General features: G+C 36.1%; 1 protein-coding gene across 1 annotated transcript in view; it reads right to left on the bottom strand.

Moving 5' to 3' along the window:
• Positions 1–16,432: 16,432 nt before the first annotated feature.
• LOC109548747 (uncharacterized) overlaps positions 16,433–24,328 on the bottom strand; it is a 680,792-nt gene continuing 672,896 nt past the window's right edge. Inside the window, exon 16 of the mRNA XM_073804971.1 lies at positions 16,433–21,739. The gene's annotated coding sequence lies outside the window, so the exon portion shown is untranslated. The remainder of the gene's footprint in view (positions 21,740–24,328) is intronic.

Genomic DNA, 24,328 nt, shown 5'->3' with positions numbered 1-24,328 from the left:
AACAAAACTCTCCTCTTCCTTGAAATATTGGAAAGGCCTCTAGAAACTTGTTGAAGTTAAATGGGCGATCCACAAATTAGTAGGAAACACCTATCCGTTTCTACAGAAAATAAACTCTTAGTCTAAGGGAAATAAGAGAAATTGGTTTTGCTTCATTTAATTTGGCAAATTTAGTAGTTTTGTTGGCTTACAGATAACATATTTACATCCAAGAACTTTCAAGAACAAGCATAAAGCTCATAGCCTATGCCAAGCACCTTATTAGGAATGAAACCTACTACCACAAAGATATGAGGTTTGCTCTCACAGGGCCCAGTCTTCTGGGAGAGATGGAAGGACATGCTTATAATAAAATAGGCTAAGCGCTGGAAGAAAACTCTGTACAAATTGCTCTTTTAATACATTGTTGATGACCCAACTAGTTTGCACTCCAATTTTATAAATAATAGCATGTGCACTCATATTATAGAATCATTTTGCACCTTACAGAAGAAAACTATAATGTAGAAGAGAGCGATATATAATTTATGGAATCAGAATCAAATATTTGACAGTTTATCTAGTGTCTGTGAACCTATCTGTTGACAAAAGCACTTGCTCTAAATGGAGAACACCCCGCCTCTGCATTTCCAGTCCCATAAATGAACTTTTGAGGGAACTCCAAGAAGCTCTTCAGTGGCCAATTACCCTCTCACCTGCAAAGCCTGGGGAGCCCTAAGGAGCCTCAAAGACAATACTTGTTTTCAGTGAAGTTACAAACCAAGTCAAGGCCAATAACTGTAGAATAAAACAGAAGAACACTAAACTTGGAATAAGAAACCAAATTGTTCTGGCCTGAAATTCTTGACCTAGAAAAGAAGTCTGGACTACCTCATTTCTGATGTTATTCCTAAACCTAATGATAATTTCTTATTTAATGTTTAAAATGGTACAAATAAATCTATATGGAAAAGAAGGGTATAAGTGCAGTTAAAATATTTTTGCAATAAGAAAATTTGTGATTCGTTTATTAATATATGAGTAAATGAAACACAGGTGACTTGTTTGCCCAACACAGTCAGGTGTCAAAGGCACAAAGGTAAATAAGACCCAGTTGCGGTCTTGTGTGCTGTGTGGGTGACAGGAGGAGAACAAGAGAGGCAGCCAAGTCACACAGCTTGATAAACCCTATAAAGGAAGCATTTACAGATTGCTACGGTGCTACGGCAGCCGGAGGGAATAGAGATTAATTTCATGGGGGACAGACAAGGGTCAGAGAGCCAGAGGTGACATGTTAGCTGGGTAGACAGTAAGGAATGGGTGGGACTTTCAAGGTGGCCAAAATGGGAATGAATGAGCACGCCAACGTGGTTGGTATTGGTCAGAGTCCCTTTGCTGTGAACATAATTCTCTCTAAATAGCTTGGGCAAGAAGGAATTTAATATAAGGTGTTATTTAACTTATAAATCTCTGGGAGCACTGAGGAAAGACTTTCAATTGGGCTTTTTGAAATGACTTCCAGAGTCAGACCCAGGGCCAGGTCACAATGGAACTGCTGTTTTTTCCTCCAGTCAGGAACTCCCTGGCCAAGAGTGCCCTGTCACTGCCCCTATGAAGGAAATAATCATAAGCCACGAGAGCAGGAAATCACTGATGGTGGGTAAGATCCACAAGAGCCGGGAGCAGGGTGTGCTCTGTTCACGGACAACCCATGGAGCAGGAATAGTGTCTGGCATTGGATAGGTGCTCAATAAGTACTTGTTGAATGAATTAAATAGGTGAGCTGCTATCTCTATGAGCTCCAGTACCATGCCTTGCCTAACATGACTCACTCCAACCAGTGGATTCCTGGAGCCTGCCTCTCCATACCCACCAACTTGATGAGACACTAGTGCATGGCTAATGTTGAGAAGAGAAATCAGATGCCTTCCCGATACTGCTTGTCTGCAGGCACAATTGGTATTTCAGAAGCATGGCCTCTGCCTCACTTTGGCTCTCAGTCTCAGGTGATTGCATTGGTTTGGAGGACCTAGTCACAGCTAGGACCTACCATAAAGGGAGCTTAGGAAATACGGCTTTTAGCTTTTCCTCTTCAGTATTGAGCAGCATGACAAGAGAGGTCAACAGTCCAGCCCTTTGTCTCCTAACATCCATATATACACTTCTTAATTGTACACAAGCTCAGCAACAACAAGGAAAATAACCAGATTCTCCATCTATCACACAAGTACGATGAATGGGAATGAAAATCCCCACCGCCTTTCAAAGGGTGGACACAAAGTTCTATCCATTACTGTATTTATCTCTGATAAGTTCTTTTTTTCCTAATTGAGTTGAGTCCTGCCTTATTATCTTATAATATGTACTGAATAGATAAACTTAGCAACCATAGTCATACACTACATAAAAGAGGGCGGGGAATGGGGAGAAATAAGTGGGATTCAAAAATTCAGTCACATAAAATGTGGGATCAAGTGAAATTAATAATTGACTGGTGAGAACCTGTATTGCAAGTCAGATAGGGGTTGTAAAAACACCCACAAGTATGGTGTAAATTGCCTCTAAATGTAAAGAAGCCCAACAAGCATTATGCCTTTTTCTCCAGTGCTAGTTAATGTAAAGTCTGGCAAGGGTTCTTTTACCTTTGAGGAGATTACCTTACATACTGCACACTATAGGATCTTACAAGCCTCATTGGATGTTTGTGATGTGCAACTCTCACCCTCTTGCATGCATGTGTCTCACAAAGACACATAGATCATAGTTATTTCCTGCCTACCAGCTCCTATCAGCACATAGACCTCAATAGCATGGGCCTGCATAATACCCTATGCAATGGCAAAACGACCAGGATCCCTACAGAATAAATGATGACAAAGAACCAGAAAAGTGACATACTGGAGTAATGCAGTAGAGTTATACTACTGTCACTAAGAGAAGAAAAGCAATTGCTCTGGAATTCTCTGCTTCTTGGGATAGAGAACCTGACCTTGTCAGATCAACTGTCCCATGCCTGGTGTGGGAGATTGGGTTGATGCACTTCAATGAAGAGACAAGTTCTGGAGCAGCTGTTGACATTAGACTTAACACATGACTAAATTTGTCATAATCCATGGCTTAGCAGAGAGAATGACAATGAACAAATGACCTGATAGAACATGCAGACCTGGGCTAGGAGCTAAAGAAACTGATGATTTAGGAGTAGAAGGGAGACTTCAAGAGTGGACCCTCTGCTTCTGCCCCCTCTCCTCGCCGTTACCACTTTCTAACAGTTTCAGTCACAATTAGGTGAGTGACTAAGATTAGAGACCTTGGAAGAGATTCCAGAAAAACTGGTGTTTGTTATTAGATGGGGTATTTATGAGATATTCAAACAAAGCATGGCCAGTCTCCTAGTATGAGTTGCAGTATTAGATACTGAGGGTTTTTTGAAACCTTATAATGTCCCTTTTCCAATTTGGAGGTCTCACTCTTTCCCAATAAATGCTCTAAAATTTACAAGAACCTCGGGGAGGTTCAGAATATAACCTATATTGTAATTTAGCAACTTAAGTGTCAGACTGGACAGTCTGTTTAAGCAATTTCCACTAGAGATAATGAGGTGATGATTCTTTTAGGACATCCATGGATGATCACGGTCCTCTGATGTCATCTCAGTTGGAGAATTTAAATCCTGCTTTTTTTTTTTTTTTTTTTTTTTTTTTGCGGTACGCGGGCCTCTCACTGTTGCGGCCTCTCCCGTCGCGGAGCACAGGCCCCGGACGCGCAGGCCCAGCGGCCATGGCTCACGGGCCCAGCCGCTCCGCGGAATGTGGGATCTTCCCGGACTGGGGCACGAACCCGTGTCCCCTGCATCGGCAGGCGGACTCCCAACCACTGCGCCACCAGGGAAGCCCAATCCTGCATTTTAATGTATTCTTTAAACTCACCAGAATACTTAGAAGCAGGTATCCTAAGTCAGTCTTTGTACTCCACATTCTTTCCAGGAGGGTTGACTGAAGCAGTCATGTGGTATGTGATGCCATACCTTCAATGTGCCCTTCTCTCCAGGCTGTCTCAGATGATAATTTTACTACCTGCTTTATCTGTATAACATGGATAATCCTCCTCTCTTCTTCTAATTGAGATTCAAACCCAACCAGGCATTGTTTTTGGTGTTTTAGAACTTTTGCTTTCACTGAAAATGTATATGTCTACTTTCAGCAAAATTAATTACATTAAAGAATTTTAGGCATTGGTATTTTTTTAGTTGTTTATTATTCTATTTTAATTGAGGGCATGTTTGTTTGCCAAAAAGAGTTTATGTTTGTAATCATGAGGTGTGATCAATTAAATTATACTCCTAAGTGAAGACTTTATAAAGAGAAGATTTCCTCAATATTCAGAATGGCATGGGAGTGGGATGGAGAAAAGACACATAGTTGTCAAAGAGATAAATTAATTTTTTAAGGCTTTACCTTCATCGATGTCCTCTCATTTTACTTTTCAGAGATCATACTTCTGAAAGTGATCTTAAAGCCCTTCTTGTCTAACTCTTTAGTTCACAGCAAAAGAATCTGAGGTTGCACCCACACCCCAGTTAAACACTTCATTATATACTGTCTTATTCTCTAATGGCCTCTTGCCTGTATTACATTTCTAACAAGACTATAAGCTCTTTGATAGCTGAGGCAATTATCTTCTGTTTTGTATCTCTCTCACAGCTCTTAATACTTGTTGATTAAATGATTGATTTAATCAAGGGTGCTCTCTTTTTTATCCCTGATGCTTCCAAGATCACTGGTCGGGTCACAGATAGAAGCACTCATGGCAGAAGATATTGTTAGTATGAGAATTCTAGGTCCTTTGGATATAGTGTACTTGGTTAATAAGGTAACTACATAAAGTCAAATGACTCAATAATTAATGGAATAAAAATCAACAGGAAGGATTACAGAAGGAATTTCTAAATTCGAACAAGCATTCGTTTTCCAAGATGGTGATTGTGATACAAATGGACTTTAAACTAGAAAGTTTAAAAATCCACTTATTATCCAAATAGAAAATGTGAAATGTGTGCTTTCAAGCATATATATATATATATATGTGTGTGTGTGTATATATATATATATATATATATACAGGAAAACATATGAGAAATCCAGCCTGATTTTCACACTTTCTGTCAATTACTGCACACAGGAAATCAGTAGCTTAAGATTAGTCAGGGTATACTTATATCTTAAGTATTTACCAAGAAGTCATAGAAGTATAAAATGCTAGCTCTTCAAAATTGTGAGAACTTGTATTTCATAAATGAAAACACTGAGGCATAGAGTATCTAAGTACTTTAATATCTTGGTCAAGTGCGCACATTTATTAAATAAATTTAGAATCAATCTAAGTTGGTCATTTTAATGCTTTTCCTATCCATTATCATGTAGCTGTCCTGTATTTGATGGAGATGTTTTTATAAACACTCAACAGTGTTTCAAATTGTCACATTCAATTAAATTATTGGTAATTACATAAATTTCATTTTCCAGTTTGTGGAGTGCTTGAAGATAAAGATTCTGTCATTCTTTTAAACTTTCATTATGTTGGATATAAAGAATTACACATAGTAATTGGCTAATAAATGCTTGCTAATTAAAAGAAAAAACATTAGATCAACTCTATTTAATAAACGTGTTTTTGTTGACAGACTTCCATCATCCTCACCACAAACTTGTGCTATCTAGTTACTCTAGTACTTGGTTGAAGCTCTAAGTAAATGACACAGTTCTGCACATAAATCCTTCCCTCGAGGTAAAAGAAAAGTTAGCAATAGCACACAACTCCTTATACAAATTATTTTACAAGACTTCTTTCTAATCTTTCTTGCAAAAACTCTTCTAAATTCTAAGACAAATAAAATTATAGTTAATTAGATGGTTAACTACTGTTTATTATATTTGTGTATTACTTTTGGGTCAAATTTAAATGCAGGAGAATTATGCCTATGTGTGGGGAATAGACTTTCAGAACAATGGGATCTCTTGTATAAGCAATATAGATTGTTTTTTTAAACACTTTTTTTTTTTGGAAAACCAGCGCATAATTTTACAATTTAGTGTATTATGTGTGGATTATGGGAAGATGGTGGAGGTGGAGACAGCAGTTTTGGGATCTTCCTGACTCCCATGTAAAAACAGAAAGATTAACTAGAGAGCAAAACCAACAACACTTGGTCAATATTTACGAAAAACTAGGTGATGAGGTATCGACCTCAAAACAAAATAGAAATGTGAAAGAACCAACCATCAATAGTTCCAAGATCTGTTGTTAACAGTGTCTATGAAGGAGAAAGCAGAGGAAATCAAGCGGGTGTAGGGCTGATCTGGAGCAGGAGAACCCCAAATATCCAACAAACAGTTAATAACTGGAAATAAATGGACTGCATGGTGCACCAAAGAAAATAAAGCTGAGTGGGTTTTACCCTCTTTGACCTAATAAGTGCAAGAGGTCCAGTCCGAAGGAGCTGTCTCAGGTTGCCCCCATGAACTTTTGAAACTGACCCCCTTAGGGCTTCCTTACAGGAGAAGGCATCACATTTAAGAGAAAGTGCCAAGAATGGAATCAAAATTGAGCAGTAAAGAAGAGCAAAGACAAAGGAAAGACAAGATCCAGGAAAAAGTGAGGCAAGAGAACAGAACCAGAACATCTCAAAAAAAAAAAAAAAAAAAGCTGCCAGATATTTTGATATGGCATGAAAACAGCAGAAGAGGAAGCTCTGTAGACTTGGAAAAGCCTTGGGATCCTATCAGGAAAATGAAATTAATGTAAAAGGAAAAACAGTGGAGTGTTGAGGTCAATCTCATACAAAGATATTATTTAAGAATAAAAAATGAGTATCAGGAGCAGAGTAATAATTCCTACAGTCAATGAAAATGAACCAGAAAGATTTTCTTTTTTCTTAAAAGGTCAAAATTGAAATGTACTATTTCAAAAGGAGCTAAAAAAAATTGTTTTGGCTATCTCTTGACAGGTAACAAAATTGTCCCAAAATATAGTGGCTCAAAACAATCATTTTACTTTGCCCATGATTTCATGGGTCAGGAATTTGGGAAAAGCTTGTCACGACAGTTTGTCTCTGATCCTTGTGGCATAAGCTAGAGCAACTGGGGCTGGAGGATGCAATTCCAAGACAGCTTCTTCACTCGCATATACGTCCAACACCTTAATAATGTTCTTTGGTGCTCTGTTTCCTAAAGGAATCTCACCCTTAAGATCCTGTCTATGTGGCTTGAATTTTTCACAGGTTTGAGGATAGTACAACTTCTTACATAGTGGTTTGGGGCTCAAACAAAACAGGAAGGGAAAATAGACCTTACCATCACTCCTAGCATCAACCAGAGGAGTGTCAAAGAACTTGTAGCCACCTTTAGTGCACTGCAGACATTAAGAAAATAGTAAAGGAGGTGAAAGTAAGGCATAGATCAGCATTAAAAAAAAAAAACCCTCACGACTGAGGTAATAAAAATGCAAACAGAATTAGAAATAAATGAGAAAAAGTCCCTTAAGGAATAAAAAATAAACAAGAAGGAACACAGAAACATATATTAAAAAAATAATAATGCCTTATGAGAAATATATAGGGAAAAAGTAGAAACTGTTTAAGTTTCTTTAAAAAAAGAATAAAGTGACATTGAACATCTTTTCACATGCCTGTTGACCATCTGTGTGTCTTATTTGGAAAAATGTCTACTCAGCTCTTCTGCCCATTTAAAAAAAAATTCTTGTTGTTCTTGTTAAGTTGTATGGGTTCTTTATATATCTTGTATATTAACCCCTTACCGGATACATGATTTGCAAATATCTTCTCCCATGTGATAAGTTGTCTTTTCATTTCATTGATGGTTTCCTTTGCTGTGCAGAGGCTTTTTAGTTTAATATAGTTTAATTAAACTTTTTAGTTTAGTTCCATTTATTTTTGCTTTTGTTTTCCTTGCCTGAGAGGTTGCTGAGACCGATGTCAAAGAGCATATTGTGTACGTTTTCTTCTAAAAGTTTTATGGTTTCAGGTCTTACATCCAAGTTTTTAATCAATTTTGAGTTGATTTTTGTGTGTGGTGTGAGATAGCGGTGTAATTTACCTATTTTGCATTGGTTGTCCAGTATTCCCAACACCATTTAGTGAAGAGACTACCTTTTCTTCTTTGTATGTTCTTTGCTCCTTTAACATATATTTATTGTCCATAAATGTGTGGATTTATTTCTGGGGTTTCAATTCTGTTCCATTGATCTATACATCTCTTTTGATGGCAATATTGTGCTGTTAAATCAAAATCACAGTGCGCTATCACCTCACACCCATTAGAATGTGTAGTTTCAGAAAGACAAGAAATAAGTGTTGGCGATGATGTGGAGAAAAGGGAACCCTCAGGTGCTGTTTGTGGGGATGTAAATTGGTGCAGCCACTATAGAAAACAGTACGGAGATTCCTCAAAAAATTAAGAATAGACCCAGCATATGATCCAGTTATTTCATTTCTGGGTATTTATTTGAAGAATATGAAAACATTAATTCAAAAAGATAAATGCACCCATATGTTCATTGCAGCATTATTTACCATTGCCAAGATATGGAAGCAAACTGAATGTCCATCAACAGATGCATAGACAAAAAAGATGGGAAATACTGGAATACTATTCGGTCATAAAAAAGATGAAATCTTGCCATGTGCAGCCACATGGATGGACCCTGAGGGCATTATGCTAACTGAAATAAGTCAGATGGAGAAAGACAAATATATGATTTTGCTCATATGTGGAATATAAAAAAAGCAAACAAACGAGCAAAGAAATCAAATGAACAAACCAAACCAAACAAAAACAAACATGTAGATACAGAAAACAGAGTAGAGGTTACCAGAGGGTAGATGGGAAGGAGGACGAAATAGGCAAAGGGGGTCAACTGTATGGTGACAGATGGAAACTAAATATTTGATGGTGAGCACACTGTAGTGTACATAGGAGTTGAAATATAATGTTGTACACATGAAAAAACATGAGGGAAAATAATATGAAACTTCACCATGAGTAGACATCCAGGAAATGTAGGCTAAAAAACAAAAACTAATTTAATCTTAAATTTAATTAACAGAAGAAGAGTTAAGCAATAAATTGAAATTATTTCTTCTGTATCTTGCACTGGTCAGAACTCATACGGAGTCCAGAGTTATAGGGAAGGGCATTTATGAGACATTGAAAAACAAAAAACTTTCCAAATCATCAATACCTGAAAGGATTTTACATCTGAAATTGTGAGAAAATGAAATTTTTATTTTGGAGAAGAGAAGAATTGAGGAAAACAAAATAGCTGTTTTCAAGCACATATAGTCTGTCATGTAGATAAGAAATTAGAATTGCTTTGAGTAATTCCAAGGGCAGGGACAGAATTGAGGTTGCAGAAAGACCAGCTATGGGATCTTTGACTAATTGATCTCCTGAACACTCATGGCCTCTGCTTTCACAGATATAAAATTTGGGAATTGATCTTATAGATCTCAGTGTGTAAGACTAGCACAGTAGAAAAATGTGTAGGCTACACTTAGATGGATTTCTGTGACTCTATGATTCTAAGCATTTTCTACCAGTTAAAACCTGTAGGTCATGTTGTGAGGTGGTAAGTTCCATTACTGGGAATATTTACCCAGAACTCATTATAAGTAACTTATATTTGCTGGATGTTGAGACCAAACTGCGTTTAAGATCTTCTCCAGGTCTGGAGCTGTGACTGGGTAAGGTTTCTGCCCCTGTGGAATGACGAGGTGCCTGTGAAGTCACTAACAAACTTGTGCTGACGCCAGTGTGCCGAGCAGGTTGCAGGACCAGCGGAAGAGAAAAGTGGCATATTTGAGTTTCCATTATGTTTACGACAGGTGCCCCACTTGTGTTTGCAAAGTCATAAAAAGTCGTTGGTGTTCTGCTTAACAAATGGTTGATATGCTATTTGATAGAAATTGGTGGTGGGAGTTGCAGGAAGAGAAGGTGCTAGTAATGAGGACACAGGTTTTTTCAGACTCAAGGAGTCACTGAGTTGCACTTAGAACATTGCCAAATACATAAAAAGCATTCAAATTCAATTAATATTAGTAGTAGTATTGTTGGGAATAATTATATGCATTATAATTTGATAATGGATATCACAATTATTAAGAGCTTGCTTATTTTGTTGTTAGACCTGGGTTCAAAATTTTACTTGTACAAATAGTTAACTTCTCTGAGCCTCAGTTTTCTCTTTTGTAAAATAAGAAATAATAATTCCAAGTTTAAATTGTAAGAATATAAAATATACAGTGAATATAGAGTTCCCAGCCCTATATCCTACGTGTCAGAGACAGATAGCTGTCTGCTTCAAATATCCATAGTGTAAAATTGTTTCTGGGAGGCAGCTATAATCCAGGAGCTCTAATTTAGAGATGCCTCACATCCAGTGAGATCCTGGCACTAGATCTTGCAACAGGGCAAGAACAGAAGTGGTAAGGACTTGTCAGAAGACTAGTGCCCTTCTTCATGCTCTCTGTCCCCCTTCTCTGGCTAGGGGCAGAGCACTAAGAGATCCTAGCCTAGAGAATTATTGGAGCCTTAGTTTTCAGGAGCTTGAAAGCCTACATAACCACAAAAAAGCCACCCACTAACCAGGCACCTCTATACTGAAATGTAATGTGAGAAAAAATAAACCCCTATGGTGTTATACCCTTGAAATCTCGAATATTATTTGTTACAGCAGCTAAAATTATTCTTGTTAATATCCATCAATGATAGTATTCAATACATTATAATATTTGTTTTAATCAGCATGTCTGATAGACTCTAGAAAATATTGTCTTTAATAAATATTAGAATTATTCTTTTAGTTATCTCAATGAAAGGATGATGTAGAGAAATAATAAGATGTGAATTATGCCTTACATTCTGTTCTAATACCGAAGCTAATAATACTAAAATGTATTGTTTTTACCCTTTATATATTAACTTTATTGAGACAACTAACAATAAAATGGATTCATATCTTTACTTCCTGTTTAGTGTCTTCCAGATCTACTTTCCAGAATGAAGACATAATAATTTCTCACTGATCAAATGTCCCTTCTTTACTTCATATAATAATAGTTCAAGTTCTCCTTGTGTATAACACATATGTAGGGCAAGTGACTGTTTTGGTTTAGGTAGTATCTCATTTTTTATTATGATTAAAACCACAAAAATAATGCTTAAAATATATTTATAAACTACACTTGTATGATTGGGCACCCTTTGCAAACTGTATAAAAGCAACAGCCCTAGACAGCAAAATAGGCAAAAAATAGAAATGAATTAAAGATGGTTTGTAAAGAGATACGAATGAGGGAGTGACAGCAGAGTATAGGAGAACATGGATCATGCTGAAACTTTAAGTGAGGCATTAGGCCATACCTGTGTCGCCAAAAATATATATTTAAGAGGTATATTTCTCAATCAGAAAAACAGTACATTCACTATAGATGTGACCACATATGTTAAATCCCATCTTCTTAAGCTAGTTATTCAGAGTGAATGCTGAGGCAAATTTACCTTAATTAGGCAAAGTAAAATGATAACTTAGAATACAAAATGTTAAAGTATTAAAATATTAATAAAGTCAGATAATAAAATTGTATAGTATTTATCACATTGTTTCTTAACAAGTTAATGATCAGTTAAGGAAGTCAAGAGACCTAGGGTATATATACTGAATTCCTAATTGTTTAAACATCTCTCATTAAATACTGAATTATATGACTCAAATTTGAAGCATTAAATTGCCACTGAATAACTGACATATGATAGAGTTTCTATATATTTTCACATATAATTAGAGGTTATATAAAATACATTAACACGTTAGTCATGGAATTGTAATATGATTGGGCCATTTTGATGTCCCACTCCCTTTTTTTTTTTTTTTTTTTTTTTTTTTGCGGTACGCGGGCCTCTCACTGTTGTGGCCTCTCCCGTTGTGGAGCGCAGGCTCAGCGGCCATGGCTCACGGGCCCAGCCGCTCCGCGGCATGTGGGATCTTCCCGGACCGGGGCACAAACCCATGTCCCCTGCATCGGCTGGCGGACTCTCAACCACTGCGCCACCAAGGAAGCCCACTTTTTGGGGTTTTTTAAATTTATTTTTGTGAAATTTACATATGGGAGATTGAGGAAGATCAGACAACAACTTGATCTGTTGAAGAATTAATAGGCCTTCTATTTGTTAGTTCATGATGCGTAGTCTAAGAATGAATCAATCAATATAACTCTCTTAACTAAGAAAGCACAGTATAAAGATATTAACCCTGCTTAGAAATATATTGTGAAATGGATGCTCTAAATCCACATTAAAAATAACAATAATAGTATCTCTGTGAATCCATTTTCTCTTTTACCAACAACTTGCTTTTTCAGTTATTGTATTTGCCACCATATATTACACATTGCAGCAAACTTTCAATATTAGAATTATTATATGTGTTTGTTGATGACCATCATGTCTTTTGTTACAATACATCGATTCATTGGCTCAAAATTGTAATTTACCTTTTCACTGGTAATTGGTATTTGAGAATTGGTATTTGAGAATTGGTATTTGACAATGCATATTTCTTTTCTACCTCACACAAAAACTTTCCTGCGAATTTGAAATAAAAATAAACGTGCACTTGTGCATAAAATTAAATGTATCCTAGAAACAATTTGTGATTTTACTGAAGAACAGCAGAAACTATGTTTTGGCCTTCTTTCAAAATACTCTTTACTATAAGATCTAGCTTCTTAAATGACTGATTTTAGCCAATCAACTTAGAAATTCTCCCTCTGTTTGTTGGTACTGTTTAAATAAGTAGTGAAACAAAGGTGTGCTTATTTATATGCAATGTAATCAGTAAGCATAGAATTGCTGAGAACTGATACTGCATCAGAGATGATAAAGAAATTGAGCAGATTCAGGTCTGACTCTCTTTCAGATTTGAAATTTTACCACGTTAGCCTGTGTACTAAGTCCATCTACAAGTCAAAGCTTTCTCATATTGTCAGAGTGGAAGAAAGTCTCTTACATGTGTAGGTGAATATTTGTTGAGTGAATAAATCCATCACTTAGGAAGCTTACCCGTTCAGAACCTAACTCAGTAAGCATACCCCCAGAAGAACAAAAAAGAATGATGATAAAATAGACTTTTCTATGTAACTTTTATTAATCTTCAGTAAAATCTTAACATGTGAATGACGGATACTTTTATTCCTTAATTTCTCTTTTGTGGTTTGACATAGAGCTTGGAATCATCCATACATTTTCAACGAATGAATCTACGGCGTGGTATTTTCTTCATCAGCTCACAAAGCAAAGCATATTATCTGGTGTTTCATTCTTACTCCTGAGAAAAGCCCAGAAAATTGACACAACTGCAGGGTGCTGATCACACTTTGTTCTTATAGGAAGAGAAATACGCTATTTGTTTTTACATTTTCCGAGCTGTCTTAGGAGTAAAACTGCCGCCAGTACATATGGGCTTAGTCTCCCACGTCCATCTTATGGGTGTCACCTGCTAAGGTGAGGAGTCTGGAATAGCACAGACACATTATGTATGGGTGGCCTTTTGTTTACAGCAGACAAAGCCAAAATCCTCGGGATTACTTGAAGATATCATATAACACACAAGATGGAGTTACTATTATTCTCCTCTAAGACATATAGTGTTTCCCCTGGGCAGAGGAAAGAACGCACAGCCAATCATATGAAGACAGAACCCATTAAAGATTTATGCAAGCCTGAATTACTTGGCTTTAAACTATTTTCTTTTTTCCCTCTTTCTTTTTCTCCTTTTTTCTTTAATAAGAGGGGCATTTCTTCCTGAACAGCAAAGCTGATGTAGATAGTATCACTGGTAATCCTAGGCTTAAGCACAGAGCTTCTAAATGGCTGGAATTAGGCTGGAAGATGGGGCTGTTTGATTTCCCTTCCTTTTTGTTTCTGTTTTCAAGGCTCTGTCACCAAATGTCCCACTAAACTAGCATTTATGTGGACTTGGGGCCTCAGTGTGTAAGTTTCCTTTTAAGCATAGTCAATGAAACAGCTTTGAAGCTGTTGAACTGTGTAAATGTTATATTAACATTTTCTCTCGCAATTATAGACATTTACATGGTCTTGTTGAAATAGCGCTTTCAGAGGGAAGTAAAAAATACCAGAAGTGAAGGTACACAATGACACAATGAAATGAAAAAGCAGCAGTGTGCTCTATTTATTTAGTTTCTGAAATAAGTAATTTCGACTTTTAATTTACACTTCTCTAAGATGGTGGTTAAGAATAGACAAACAAAGGATACTGTGAGAAATAATTTCATTTTGTTCCTTTGTTACATGAGATCATTTAATTTCTACTTGGTTTACATATGGAGATGTGGCCAATGCACCCCGTTCTTTAAATCTGCTAACTAATAACAAGGACTCAGGAAGCTCATTCTAAAGACCTAAGACTCATGGATGATGATTCAAAAATTATAAGACTACAAGTAGTTGTCCAGTTATAAGAAGAAGGGGCAAACTGAGTAAATTAGACATTAATCCAGAGCATTCCCAACTATCCAGGTCCCTATTTAACAGAAACCATAATGTGCTTTCAAATTGAAAAGTGATTTGAATCATCCCCAAACTACCGCATGTGTGATCTTTTCTCTGCACACAGTCCAATGAACAGATTAGGAAAGGGAAGATATAATCACTTAGACTCTAAGGAAATACTTTACCAGTCTAATTTTGGTCCCTCTCTGCCTACAGAGCAATCATTTATAGATGCACAGTATCAGTACAATTCACAGTCAAATTAACTCCTTTCACATTGGTACTACTAAATGTATTTTCTCTAAAGATCAATAATTATAATCTTCACACTGTACCATAGGATTCTTTGCTATTGCTAGTCTTCTGTTCAATGATAGACTTGTTTTATTGTGTATAAAAATATATATACTCCTTGTCTTTCCACCAAATCAAATCAAAAAGCCTGTCCGTGATGGAACCGTTGCTCAGCAACTGTGATCTCTCCACTGGTCTGACCGCTGCTCTCTCCAGCAGGGCAGATATGCAAGATGGACAGATGCATTGATCCTCACACCGTATTAGATTGTATTACATGCATTTCAGAAGCTGATAGCAGTAATCTTGTACGTCTCTGTCTACACATCATTGAACTTTAACAGTCAAACTTTGAAAAGTACCTTGTTACATAAAGACTTTCTATAATTTCGATATCTAATTGATTTTCAGTTTTAAAAATTATGTTCTGGAGAATCTACAATGGTTGGTGTTCACGTTATCTCTAAACATAGATAAGAGTATGTTAAAATACACAAATATTTTTTGTTTGTACTTTTTTTCACATCATCCTTGGATTGATAATCCAAGTGCTAGCTTCCACCATGGTAATATGCCTCTTCTCTCTTAAGAAACAATCTTAATTGGAATTAAAAACTTGGTGTTCAGGCATTATATGAAAAAGTTGAATCACAATTTATGGCAAAAGATGTTCTTGGAATCCAATTCATCATCCGATAAGGAAGCTGAGAATGATTAAATGCATGTTTGTAAAAGGGTCAAAATTAGAATTATATATGTTAATATATTAACCATACAAAATGTTCTTTTTGATGTACATCTTCAAAAAGTAAAATTTCAGATTGAGCACATTTTAAATTTATTTTATAAAACAGTAATATTAATACCATTAATTAATTATAATTTAATGTCATATCTGTTTATATGATTAGTATTCATATTTTAAAAAGGAAGAATAGAATGATTGAGTGAACTGATTTTAATCTGATAAAGTAACTTAGTCCAGTTCTGATCTTTTTCAAAATTTTTTTTCTACTTGACGACTTACCAGGAAAAGCACTGCTTTGTCCAGCAAATTAATCTATCTGGAGACACATTCAATTCTTTCTTCAAAATAAAAAAATCATAAAATTTGACCTTGAGACATTAGCACGTTCAAATTTTCCTTATTCATTTGCAGAAGTGGTTCCACGGTTTCAGATTACTTTTTCTTTGTAGATAATGTGCCATTTAATATAAACTTAGATATCTTTTAAATACCTGAAATCTGAAAAAGCAAACTCAAGGAACTAAAGGTAAAGGTTGACAGTATAAAACCTTTTTGAAACAGAGAATGGTGTTTTATTGAGGGAAAATTCATAAAGTGATAAAGATCGGTCAGAGTGAAAACATTTTCCAAGTTGATGATTCATTAATAATTTGAGAAAAGACCAAAATTTAAGGATCAGTTTTGTTTGATCAATAAAACTAATTTCAGCAGGAAACACATATCTAAGCACAACAACCATCTGAAATATAAACAAAAAACAGGATGTAAGCAAAAATATCCAGTAAGAATCCAAAAGAAATTCACAAATCCATGCATTTACAAATTTTTTCACCTAGTTTTATTGAGATATAATTGACATTCAGCACTGTGTAAGTTTAAAATGTACAACATAATGACTCAACTTACATACATCATGAAATGATTATCACAATACATTTAGTGAATATCCATCATCTTTTAAAAAAAATATTTACTTATTTATTTGGCTGTGCCGGGTCTTAGTTGCAGCATGCGGGACCTTCTCTGCGGCTGTGGGATCTTTTTTTCAGTTGTGGCATGCGGGGTCTTTTTTTTTTTTAGTTGTGGCATGCATGTGGGATCTAGTTCCCTGATCAGGGATCGAACCCGGGCTCCCTGCATTGGGAGCACGGAGTCTTAACCGCTGGACCACCAGGGAAGTCCTGTATCCATCATCTTTTATAGATACAAAATTAAAGAAGAAGAAAAAATATTGTTTTTCTTAGGACTCACTCTCTTAACAATTTTCATATATAACATACAGCAGTGTGCATTATGCTAATCATATTGTACATTACAGCCCTAGTACTTATTTATAACTAACAACTTGTACGTTTTGATCATCTTCATCCAATTCTCCCTCCCCTTCCCCACCACTGGTAACCACAAATATGATCTCTTTTTCTATGAGTTTGTTTTTTAAGTGTAACTGACCTACAACACTACGTTAGTTCCTGGTGCACAACATAGTGATTTGATACCTCTATACATTACATAATGATCACCACGATTAGTCCAGTTACCATCTGTCACCACACAAAGATATGACATTATTATTGACTATTCCCCATACTGTACATTTCATCCCCGTGACTCATTTATTTTGTATAAAAAGTGTTTTTTATATGTACAAGAATTTCACATTTCTCTTCAGAGTCCATTTACTCTTATGTTACATTCAACTCTAATAAGCTTGGTGGTATCAGTTGTAAGAAATAAAAAGGGTAAAGAGTAGCTGTATATTACTAGTGGCACTAAATGTCAATTGTCTGTTAGCAGAAGGCAAAAATGTTTTTTAAATAGATAGAGAAATTAATTAAAGACAATACACAAATTGCTTGGACCAGATTGATTAACTGTGGAGACAGTGAAAAGTAGGTGAATTCTGGATCCATTTGGAAGGTTGGGCCCTTGGGATTTCTTTTTTTTTTTTTTTTTTGCAGTACGCGGGCCTCTCGCCGCTGCGGCCTCTCCCGCTGTGGAGCACAGGCTCCGGACACACAGGCTCAGCGGCCATGGCTCACGGGCCCAGCCGCTCCGCGGCACGCGGGATCCTCCCAGACCGGCGCACGAACCCGCGCCCCCTGCACCGGCAGGTGGACTCCCAACCACTGCGCCACCAGGGAAGCCCCCTTGGGATTTCTTGACACATTGGATTTGTGATGTGAGAAAAAAGTCAAGAATGATTCCCCAATTCTTTTTTGCTGACCCTTGGAAGAAGAAAGTTAAAGCCAAATGACATAGGGAGGGAAAAATTGTGTGAAGTCACCAAGGAGAGAGAGTAGATAAAGAAGACAGGTAAGGTCAAGGAGTAAGTTCAAATATTCATGGGTTATTTACAACCATGACTTTGTCTGGATCATAAAAGAAATATTAAATGATATTTGTTATTGGTATATGTATAAATGATATACATGGTTTCTCACTATGTATGCACTTACATGAATATAACTATCTGATTTTAGGAAAAAGAGAAATATAAAAAAAAGGTAAACTTTACATAATCTAGGCTGTTCTGTCTGACATTCTACTAAATGAGCCTATATCCAAGGGTAAAGTTTAGATGAAAGAGATAAATTTGCCATTCCTTCAATCAGTTACATTTGTCCTGTCTCTTGTGTCCTTGTAGTGTGGGTTTCTCATGACGTACATTTAAGTTTTTTGTTTGTTTGTTTTTTATATAACATAAACCTTAAATAAAAGGCTTTTTGTATAATATGAACCTTAAATATACCTAGAAGTCACTTCAAACTTATAGTTTGACATTATGAAGAGATAGTAAATTACTCTTCAATAGAAATATATATTTGGCCACATATACTGTTCTTTACCTTCAACTTAATGGACTTTCAAGAATAATTTTGATCATATTAATTTTTGCATTATAACTTTTTACCTTACAAAGAAGTCCAATATAAAATGAGGCTCTATGGTACATATTTTTAAAAACAAGGACACATGTTAACATTTTAAATAAAATTATATAACAGTAGGTTCCAGGTTTCAAAGTTTTGGTGCTATAATGAAGAAACTTCAGCTATTCTGAATTTAAATGAGCCAAGTCTTGAATTTCAAACTACTTAGTTTAACTACATGTTCATCATTATGATGAAAATGTATCAGTTTAGCTTTTGGAATATGAGTCATAAGTACATAGGATGCTGCTATCAAAATTCCATTTTTAAAAATTCAGTATTATGTGTTTTTCCTATAGTTTTATTTTCTAATATCTCCTGTGGCTGCAAATTTGTAGAAGTGTTTTCTGTCACGTCTCTCCCTCTCTCTCTCTTTTTCAATCTATCAACATTCTCAGTGGTCATCTTTCTCTTAAGTCCAATATTAGGGGATCAAAATTTCTTGTATTTTGAAAGTAAACAGACAATTATATATCAATAAGAAAAAGAGGGAAAGACAGAAATACAGTTATTACTATTGTGGGAGTCGGAATGATCTTACATCAGGCTTGGCAATGACAATTTATTTCATAAAATTTTTGAAGGATATAATTCAGTTTAACTCAATCCAAACAAAATTTACTGAGAACAGATTATGGCCAAGAAAATTATTAGCTTTCACAAAAAGACACACAAAATATTTTGAAAAAGACATTTATCTTGTCCTCTTAAGGTTTTTAAGATCAAAGACAGAAATGTACAGACAAGACTGTTTCACAAAGCAAACAAAGACCAAACCTGAAAAATACTAAGAAAGGTTTGATTATAATGGAAGCATTAATCCATGAATAGGTATGTGTTATGCTAGGATAACAAATAACAGATTCAGACAATAACATATAATGATTTTCCAAAAGCCAAACACAGAAAAAAAAAATGTGCAGACTATTTTTAAATAACGAAAATACTTTTCCTTACTACTTTTTGTATATTGAGATCCATGTTAGGGAGGGTAATTCTGTTCTCATGATTTAAATTACAAATGAGAAAAACTAGCGCCCATCTGGGCATTCCTGAAGGGCAGCAACATTGCAGCAGCTTTCAAATCCTTCCCTTGAAATAGAAATGAGGTTGCAGACCATGTTACCAGGCTAGGCGGCTCACAGTCAGTACCAGCGTGCATGCCCAGGTGCTGAGAAAGGAGGAAATGTGCACAAAAGGCAACTTTTTCAAGTACTTCTACCAAACAATCCTCCTAACCTCACCACCACTTCATAAGCTTGGCTCCAAACACTTTCAACTACTATTGTTCCCCGCAGTTATGCAATATTTCCATGACTGTCATATACTTATTTCTTTGTGTATAATGTTCTTTCCACCTTCCTCTACAGTAGATATCTGTTGTGCTTGTTTTTTTGTCTTTTTATTTTGGGGGGGGTTGGCTTTTTTTCCCCCTGTCCAGCATCTTCCTCTCTGAAAATAAACTTCAATTTGCCTTTGGGAAACAATGCCTCCCTCTCTCTTCATCCATGTGGCTCAGATGTGGTTAATCCAGGCCTCCACATACATGCCACCCAAATGCTAAGTGTAAGCATGTGTTCCTAGCTTTATATTCCTTTCCTCTGGTGAGTGGGTAAGAACTAGATATTCATACAATTTAAACCAACAAGCAGCAAGCTCAGGGCTTTTGCTAGGTGGACTAGAAAGAAAACATAATCTTACCTCTGGGGGTCATGATCAGGTAGGATGGAAGGCTAGGCTTCCAGAGTCCATCTTGCTCCATAAGACAGAGTTTGCCTGACAAATTAAGCCAATTATAAAAAGAAAACTGGGCTTCCCTGGTGGTGGCACAGTGATTGAGAATCTGCCTGCCAATGCAGGGGACACAGGTTCGAGCCCTGCTCTGGGAAGATCCCACATGCCGCGAAGCAACTGGACCTGCGAGCCACAACTACTGAGCCTGCGCATCTGGAGCCTGTGCTCTGCAACAAGAGAGGCCGCGACAGTGAGAGGCCCGCGCACCGCGATGAAGAGGGGCCCCCACTCGCCGCAACTAGAGAAAGCCCTCGCACAGAAATGAAGACCCAACACAGCCAAAAATAACAAATAAATAAATAAATAAAAATTAAAAAAAAGAAAACTAAGAAAAAGAGAAAGGTATGGAAAAGGACAGATTCTTGATTTATATTTGGTTGAACCCTTGGATTTGTCATTCATGTGAGCCAACACAGTCCCCTTCTTATTTAACCAGGGTTTGTTTCAAGTTTTTGCCACTTGTAACCAATCATTAGTCTGTTCTAACTTCAAATCCCCTCACCATCAAAGGCTCTACAAGCTGAAGAAGTCTACCCTGATTCCTCATTCTAGTTTAGGAGACTATGCCACCACAGATTCCTGAGGAGCTTTATGCTTTCACCCATCACACTCTTACCTTCATCACTGATTAATTCTTTGTCTTCCCAGCTATGCTGTAAACTCCATGAGTGTAGGGAAGTAGTCTTATTTGTGTTTCTTTTATCCTAGATACATATTAAGGAATCAATAAACATTGGTTGATTAAATGAATGAAATGAAGGGGTCATAGAAAGAGGCATCCAAAATATCTTGGGTGTGAGGTTTTTATGCAGAAATCCAAGATGTGAACTGAGAAGCATATGAAATCACTGTGAAGTTTTAATAAGTTGATGGGATGTGTAGTGTATTAGCTGAGAGAGATTGCCTAAGCCCGTAGAATTATCATCAGGGATAGTTTCATGGAGGTTACCGAATAAGAAACTAACATTTGTCATCTAGAAGATCAAGATTTAGAGAATATAAAGAAACAGTGTAATTTTTAAACGACTGCAACTATAAATATTACCAAACCAAATTTGGGTCAGCCTGCCTGATGCTCAGCAAAGCCAATCTACTGACATCAGGTTGTGGTGAAGGAAGGTTCAGTGTCTATTGCAGGACCAAGCAAAGAGAATGGGCAGCTCATGTTCAAAAGACCCAAACTCCTCGATGCCATTTAGGGAAGGAATTTTAAAGACAGTGGGAGGGAAAGGGTCACAGGATGTGTGATCAGCTCCTGCGCAATTCTCTGGTGATGGTGAGGTAGCGTAACAGGGTGATGTCTTGGGAATCTCAACCATCAACCTTCTGGTTCTAACACATCTGGGATCTGTGTGTTGGTGGTCAGCATGCAGTTAACTTCTTCCACCTGGTGGGGATTTTAGTATCTGCAAAACAATTCAAGGATATGACTCAGCATAATATCTCTAGCCCTTGAGGAGGAACTAAAAGTGCTTGACTTTGTTTTATGGCTAAACTATTATTATTTTGCCTTGCTTGAGTGCTTTACTTTGTTTCTAAATTTTCTCACTTCTCTGGTTAATCTGCTCTTCGGAAATTGGGGATGGCCTAGGAGGCTAAAACTTTTCTACAAACAAGTGGCAGGTCAGGTCGGGGACACTATTGAGGGTTGTGGTGGTGTCTGTCCCTGGGAAGGCCTGCAGGGTCCTGCTGGGCTTCAAAAATAAAAGAACAATAGATACAACAAGTTTTAACTCCCCAGTTTACAAAGTTCAACTTCTATTTGTAATGAATCCATGCAGTAACAAAAAGTAACTGGTAGTCGAATGGAAGGGCTAGTGCCCACAGGAACTTTGCTTTCCCTCCCTCTATTTCATTTACTCAGGATTTTTATCCTCTACTCTTTAATTTCTGTTTCTTCTGAAATGCTCAAGGGTTTATTTAATCCTGACACCATCCATTGAGACAGATCCTATTATTTCATATTTTTGTAGATGGTGTAAATAAAGCAAAGAAAGACTAATTAACTTGACTATGATCATACATTAATAAGTTGAGGAACTTTGATTTAAACACACTCAATCTGGATTTGTTACTATATAAACTACATGGCTTCTTACTCTTTACATCTTCAGCTGTGGTTGTGTTCCTTTTTCCTTTCCTAAAGTCTATTATTTACATCTTTATTCTTTATGTCTTGATCAATCTTACCAGAGGTTTGTCAACTTTAGTTTTCTCAAGCATCTACATTTGCTTTTTTCAGACTTTTCATTGTATATTAGCTTTCAGTAATTTGTTTTACTTATTTGTTTCATCTCTATAATTTCTTTCCTCCTAAATTTTTCAGCTGAGGTGATTCTGACGTTTTTCTGTTCCTAAGTTCTTAAGATGGTTCCTTAGTAAATTAAAGTTAAGGCTTTCTCTCTTTCTGCTTTATGGATTCATGATATATATGTTTTTTCTAAGTATTTCACCTCTGTGCTGTTAAGTTTTGAAATATAGGGTTTTTGTTACTATTCTATTCTAAAAATGTTTCATTTCCAATATGAGTATTCTTTCATCTATAAATTGTTTTAAAGTATGTTTCTAAATTTCTAAACATGGCTTGTTTCTATTTGGCTTTGTTTATTTTTTTTCTTGTTTAATTTTAACTTAATTACTTTGTGTTTAGAGAATATGACTGCCATGTTGTTGAGTCTTACTTTATAGCCTATACGTGTTCAAAATTTAGTACAGTATGTATTTGAAAATAATATGTGCTTTGCAGTTACTGAAGGAAAATTTCTATGTGACTTACTTAAAGCTAACTGTGTTGATTAAAGCTTCTACAGTCTTATTGATATTTTTGTCTGCTTGATCTGGGTTTCCTTGTTTTTAAAATCTTCCACTGTGATTGTGGAATTGTATGTTTTTCTTTGTAGTGCTGTCATTTTTGCTTTATTTATTTTAAGACTGTTCTTCATTGCGTAAGAGATTAAAACTTTTATATCACCCTGGTAAACTGTTTTATCATTATTTTTGACCCTCTTTATCACTAGAAATGTTAATTTAATCTAAAAATCTATCTTGTTTCTAATAATTATGGTTACATAAGCTTTCCAGAAGTTATATACTCCATTATGCTTCTTTTAGTAGTTTCAATAGACATTAAAATGTGAATTTAACTCATTCAGGTTTAAAGTGAATCAGTTTATTTACTCCTCTTGTAAATAATCAAACACCTCCACACTATGTATATTCACTATTACCTTGTAATTTAGTTAATTTTAAGCTACAGTTAATATTATTAGTTTAAAAAATCAAAATTTATTTACATTAACATTTTTATCACCTTTCTTTTCCTTTATTTCTTCTTGCTTTTCAGACTATCTAGGAACATTAATGATGCATTACATATATCATTAAATATTTTCTTTAATGGGATACTGTCAGTTACAAACTCTCAATTTTTTTTATTCAAAAATATCTTTGAGTCATTCTTGTCCTGTCTAAAGAGATATTTTCTATGTAATGAACTCTAGATTGAGTTATCTTCTCTCACCATGGTAAAGATATCAATCCTCTTTTCTGACTTCCATGTTCCTACTATAATTAATTCTCAGTGTAATTTTCTTTCTTTCTCCTTGATTTAGATTTTATATTCTTGATTCAGGTATCTAAGTGGGAGAGGACCAAGAGTCTCTATCTAATTTCAGAAATACAAGCTATGTGTATGGAAAGGCCAGTTACTTCCATTTTTTTCTCTAATCCAAGGTTTCTCTATCTTGGCACTGTTGACGTTTTGAACCACATAATTGTTTGTTGTTGAAGACCTCCTGTGCACCAAAGGATATTTAGCAGCATCTCTAGCCTCTACTCACTAGATGCCAGTAGCACACCTCTTCCACTCCCTGAGTTGTGACAGACAATAATGTCTCCAGACATTGCCAAAATCCCCTTGGTGGGAGGGGAGGAAGGGCAGCAAAATTTCCCCTAGTTGAGAACTGCTGCTCTAATCCAAAGGACCTTGTAGTTAG

The sequence above is a fragment of the Tursiops truncatus genome, chromosome 5, assembly GCF_011762595.2.
Source record: "Tursiops truncatus isolate mTurTru1 chromosome 5, mTurTru1.mat.Y, whole genome shotgun sequence".
Classification (NCBI taxonomy): Eukaryota; Metazoa; Chordata; class Mammalia; order Artiodactyla; family Delphinidae; genus Tursiops; species Tursiops truncatus.
The sequence above is the reverse complement of the archived record's forward strand: the minus strand, read 5'-3'. Positions and strand labels throughout refer to the sequence as shown.